Here is a 6,111-nt window from a genome sequence, read left to right on the forward strand (position 1 = left end):
ATGTTATTCTCATAAATATAGAAATTACATTAAATGCACATAATCCTCCAAATCAGCCCGCAACATTTACAATATCAATCTTGAGTCATTAAACTCTTGTCGTCAACATAGAATTCATAACGACAACAATCAAAATACTAAATAGAATTGATCCATTCTTGTCACACAACATGACCCATATTCGGCCAACACTACACATATACATATTGGTGATTCTCATCCATTTCAACACACTACAACAATTAAACATGCTACATAGGATTTAACTCATCAGTTCAACACAACATACATATCTACACGGCTACAAGCCATGCACGGCTCAACTCCAACATGCCATATTTCATGAATTTCATCCATTTCCTTCTACTACAACATACACACATCATTCATAACACATAAAAACAAGATTAAATCTTACCTTTCCTCTCAACTTCCAACTTGGCTAGGGTTAGCAACGGATGAAAACGAGCGGTTTGTTGACCCAAACAACACTCCCACGTTAATGAGGACCCTTCAATTAGCAGGTTTGTTAGGAAGAAATAATTTTGTGATGGCTAAATCTTGGTCTTGAATTTCAAGGGTTTGGCCGAATGGTTGGTGTTGTTCTTTCTCCAAGTTCTTGATTTTTTCTAAGTGTGGAAATGAGAAAGATGACTTATTAGTCATCTTTTATGCTCTTAGGTGAATCATACAAGTGTCCATGGCCCACACATGGGTTGGACCAATTAAATTTGGCCACAAAATGTGTGGGACCATTTCCAAAGCCACACGGCCAAAGGGCCAAAAATTCATGATTTGCCAACTTTTCACTAATTCACTTTTAGTCCCAAATTTTCCTAAATGTTCCATGCCAACAAATTCATGAACAACTTAGGTCTTAAAACAAAATCGAAGGTCACAAGTCTCGACTTCGTATCCCGAAATGGTTTTGTCCCTAACTTGTCATAGTTAATCCGGATTGTCCCAATGTACAAAATACGGGATATAACATGTATAGTCCTAACGCCTTTTTTTTTTGAAAGAATTTAACATGATTACCGTTTTAACTCTCGAGCATCGACTACTTGCTTATCCATTGAGTCTGTAATGATGATTTATGTGCATATGGTTTCTCACTACTCTGCTCGTGCTGTACCCTCAATATGTCCTTCACCGAGTCCCGGCCGGACACGTATTCGTGCACGACTCCCCTACATTGTTCACCGAGTCCCTTGTAGGGCCGGGTACGTATATATATGATGATGTGATGATGGCGCGCCACGGTGATGGGCCGAGTATGGTATACATGATGGAGACAGGGATCTCCTTTACCGAGTCCCTCGTCAGAGGGCCGGACACGCTTATTCACCGAGTCCCTCACTAGAGGGGCGGGTACGGTGTATATATATATATATATATATATATATATATATATATATATATATATATATATATATATATATGATGGCATGATGATATGATGACATGATGATATGATGATATGATGACATGATGATATGATGATTTTATTTACCGCGTCCCTCACTAGAGGGCCGGGGCACGTTATATATACATGATATGATGATTTTTATCTACCGAGTCCCTCACTAGAGGGCGGGACACGTTATGTATATGCATATGTACTACATGATATTGACATGCATGATTTATGTTTCGCAGGGCAAGCCTTATGATTCTCTATATTCCTTATTTCAAGTATGACCCGTTTACCGTATTTCATGCTTTACATACTGAGATATTTCGTCCCGACCCCTTTCTTCGGGATGCGTTTCATGCCACGCAGTGTATACAGATGAGTAGAAGATGTTCCCGGATTGGCGAGCTCCATTTCCTTCTCGGAGTGCCGCCGAGTCGAGTATCTATGTTATGGTATCTTGTTCATGTTAGAGACTTTGCGCAGTCATGTATATAATATGTCAATTTTGCAAGCGGCTCTGTAGGCCGATGTATCATTATGCATTATATTACAGATTTCATATGTTCACAGATTTTCCTCGATTTGAGAAAGACGAAAAGCATGTTTTTGAAAAGCTTTCATTGTGCACTCATTTCATGGTTTAAGGGCCCAGTATGATTATGAGTAACACGAGAGTCAGCGGGTTCGTTCGGCCCTAAGTAAGGGTCGGGTGCCCATCATGCCCTATCGAAAATTGGGGTGTGACATGGGTTTAATCTTTACTTTATTATCTGAGCTCTAACGGTGTCACCACCCAACCCGCCATGACCGGCACCCACGCTAACTCCTAATGGGCGAACCAATACGCCTAACCATCTACTCATTCAAGACTATTTTTATTTATCCAATTCATAACAAAATAAACGCAAGATTAATCAAAAGTAGTCATGACATAAAATAATAATGTAAATGCGGAAGTCCTAACTATTACAATCCCAAAATCCAAAAGTCACTGTACAAGGACTCTAATCCAAAACATGTCTAAGGAATTCATACTGCCTAAAACAAATAAACATCAATGTCTGGAATGGAAATAAACATTAGATAAGGAAGATCTTAGGGCGGCCTGGCATGGATAGAAGCTCACCCTCAATCTGTCAACAAATGACCTCAACGCTAAATGTAAGTTCGGGTAGCAGACTCTGGATCACAATCTGCACTCAAAAGAATGCAGAAGTAGTATCAAGATAAAACATTACGTACCGTAGATATATCATAGGCCGACTAAGATTAGTATCATGCATGAATCATAAGATCAATAAAATAGACAGACTAGTCAACAAAGACAAAATCAGATAGCCAACACCAAGACAATAAGTGATATAAACAAATCAAGTCAACGGAAGCAAACAATGAAATAAACCTCCTAACAACAGTCTCACTTACTCAGTGACTGATCACTCATGTACATACATGCTAATTGGTGTCGTTGCTCAATAGCCATGACCTGCAGGGGACCCATGGTGTCCATGTACGACTCATTCCGGAACGAACCTCAGACCACGAACTCACAACTAGGCCCCGAGCTCATAACTATATACATATATTTATTGCCATAACACGTCAATGATCGGTTATCAAGTAGTGTCTCAATTTCATCAAGAAGATCATATTAACTTCTCACCACAATTGTCATCAAGATATAGATCACAATACATCGAATTATGGCATGAAGACCACATTATCACCCAGTCAATAACATATAGGAATTCCAACCACACATTAGGCTCGAAGACTAGATATGCATTCTCCTATCAATCTCATAATGCATACAATTAACAAATCAATGTCTAACTCAAGTAGACCATAACCTACCTCAACTGCAGTGCTGGAATAATGCAAATTACTCCGCTATAGCCTTTCCCTTCTGCAATGCCTCGGAATGCTCAAAGTCTAGCAATTAAGATGCTAAATAAGTCACAATCACTCTATTCAACGATATCAATTCAATGAACACCCTTCCACCTTACCCATTTCTAATGGGTGAATAATTACTAGGCTTAGATCATCCTAACATTAGCCTTAGTAAGCAATAACTTTTCCATGTTACATCAACACACAACCTAGCCCAACACCTGAAGCATCGCAATAAATAACATAGCCCTCTGCTCCCTCTGGAAGTGTTAGGACTGGGCCTGAAGTCAATCTATCTTTCAACTCTTGAAAGTTGCGTTCGCACGCGTCCGTCCACTGAAATTTAGCTGATTTCTGAGTCAGCTTCATCAGTGGTGCTGAAATGGAATAAAATCTTTCTACAAATCTTCTATAGTAACCGGCCAGCCCCAGGAAACTACGGACCTCTGTAGGTGTTGTAGGCCTCAGCCAATTCTTCACAGCTTCAATCTTTTGGGTATCTACTCGAATACCATCAGCTGAAATAATATGCCCCAGAAAAGTGACAGAATTCAGCCAAAACTCGCATTTTGAAAACTTGGCATATAGTTTTCGAGCCCAAAGAATTCCAAGAACAGTACGTAGATGATCTACATGCTCTGCCTCCGTTCGAGAATATACCAAAATATCGTCGATGAACACAATCACGAATAAATCCAGGAAAGGCCTGAATACATTATTCATCAAATTCATGAATACTGCTGGGGCTTTAGTTAATCCAAACGACATCACTCAAAACTCATAGTGGCCATATCTAGTTCTGAAGGCTGTCTTTGGGATGTCATCTTCTTTAACCCTCACTTGATGGTATCCCAATCTTAGATCTATTTTTGAGAACCATTTAGCACCCTGCAACTGATCGAACAAATTATCGATCCTTGGAAGTGGATATTTATTCTTTATCGTCACCTTGTTCAATTGCCTGTAATCAATACAAATCCACAAGAAACCATTTTTTTTTTCAAGCAAATCTTTCAGTTGCGCCTTTAACTCCTTTAATTCGGCAAGGGCCATTCGATAGGGAGGAATAGATATGGGCTTAGTATCCGGTAACACATTAATGGTAAACTCAATCTCCCGTTCTGGAGGAAGACCTGGAAGCTCATCCGGAAACACATCCGAAAACTCATTCACCACTGGGACAGATTGAAGAGTTGGTGGTTTTGCTTTTATGTCTTGAACCCAGACTAAATGATAAATACAACCCCTAGAAATCATCTTCCTTGCTTTGAGGTAAGAAATAAACCTACCTCTCGGAGACGCTGTGTTACCTTTTCATTCTAAAACTGGTTCTCCCGGAAACTGAAATCGGACCACCTTTGTTCTACAATCCACATTAGCGTAACAGGAGGCCAGCTAATCCATACCTATGATAACATTAAAATCTAACATTTTCAACTCATGTAAATTAGCCATAGTGTGGCGGTTACAGACTACAACCACACAATGCCTATATACCCGACTAGCTACCACTGGTTCCTCTACAAGTGTGGACACCTCAAAAGGTTTGATTGGCTCAGGGTTCACCCTTATACGATTGGCAATATAAGGAGTAATATATGATAAAGTAAAACCCAAATCAATCAATACATACACATCATGAGATGATACTGACAATATACCTGTGACAACGTCGGGGGAGGACTCAAGATCCTGTCATCCTGCTAGTGCGTAGATGCGATTCTGAGGACCACTTAAACTAGATGCTCCTCCCCTACCTCTACCGCGACCTGCTGGTGCCTGCGAACCTTTCCCTACAGGGCGCACGGACGATAAAGAACCTGCCACTGATCCTGTGGGCTGGGTCCTACCTCTGTCGGCCACCGATGGACAATCACGCATCATGTGCCCTGGCTGACCACAGGTATAACAAACATTTGAACCCAGGCGACACTGTCCTGAGTGTAGCTTACCACACTGAGGACACCGTGGTATAGGTGGTCTCCTCTGACTGAGATCGCCTCTATGCTGGGAACTCAAAACCCTGGAGCTCTGCCCCAGTCCAAAATAAATAGGGCAATCAAATCTTTTCCCCGCGAATCGCGGAGGTCCACTAGCCGCTGATTGTCCTGTATAACTGGAATACTACTGTCTTTGACTCCCTCTGAACTCGCTAGCGGCTGCGGAAGATCTGACCTTCTTACTGTACCTCCTATCAGGATCACGCTCGCCCCTTTGCGGCTGCTGATGTTCCTCCAAATTATGAGTATGGGCCTGAATACGAGCAATATCTATCCCATCCTAGAGTGAGGCTGTCAAGCACTCCTTAATCAAATGTGGCCCCAAACCACTCATGAATGGTGTACACGGTCCCCTATATCAGCTACCATGGCTGGAGCATACCTAGCCAAGGAATTAAAGCGAAGACTGTACTCTCGGGCACTCATATTCCCCTGTCGGAGATTCAAGAACTTGTTGGCTCGGGCCCGTCAAACCTTCGGTGGTAAATAATGTCCAAGGAAGGCATCCACGAACTCTTGCCATACTGGGGGAGGTGCATTTGTCCCTCGCAAAGACATCCAAGTGTTGTACCAGTGGACGGCCACATCTCACAATCTATAAGAAGCCAATTCCACCGACTCAGTATCAGAAGCATATATTATTCGTAACGTCCTCAGCATCTCATCTATAAAGCCTTGCGGATCTTCATCCGGCTTTGACTCGTGAAATTCTGGAGGATTCAGACTAATAAAATCGCGGGCTCTTGCACTAATCACTCTATCACCCTGGCTTGCACCCTGCAGCTGAGCCTAAGTGGAAAC

The sequence above is a fragment of the Lycium ferocissimum genome, chromosome 9, assembly GCF_029784015.1.
Source record: "Lycium ferocissimum isolate CSIRO_LF1 chromosome 9, AGI_CSIRO_Lferr_CH_V1, whole genome shotgun sequence".
NCBI classification, from domain to species: domain Eukaryota; kingdom Viridiplantae; phylum Streptophyta; class Magnoliopsida; order Solanales; family Solanaceae; genus Lycium; species Lycium ferocissimum.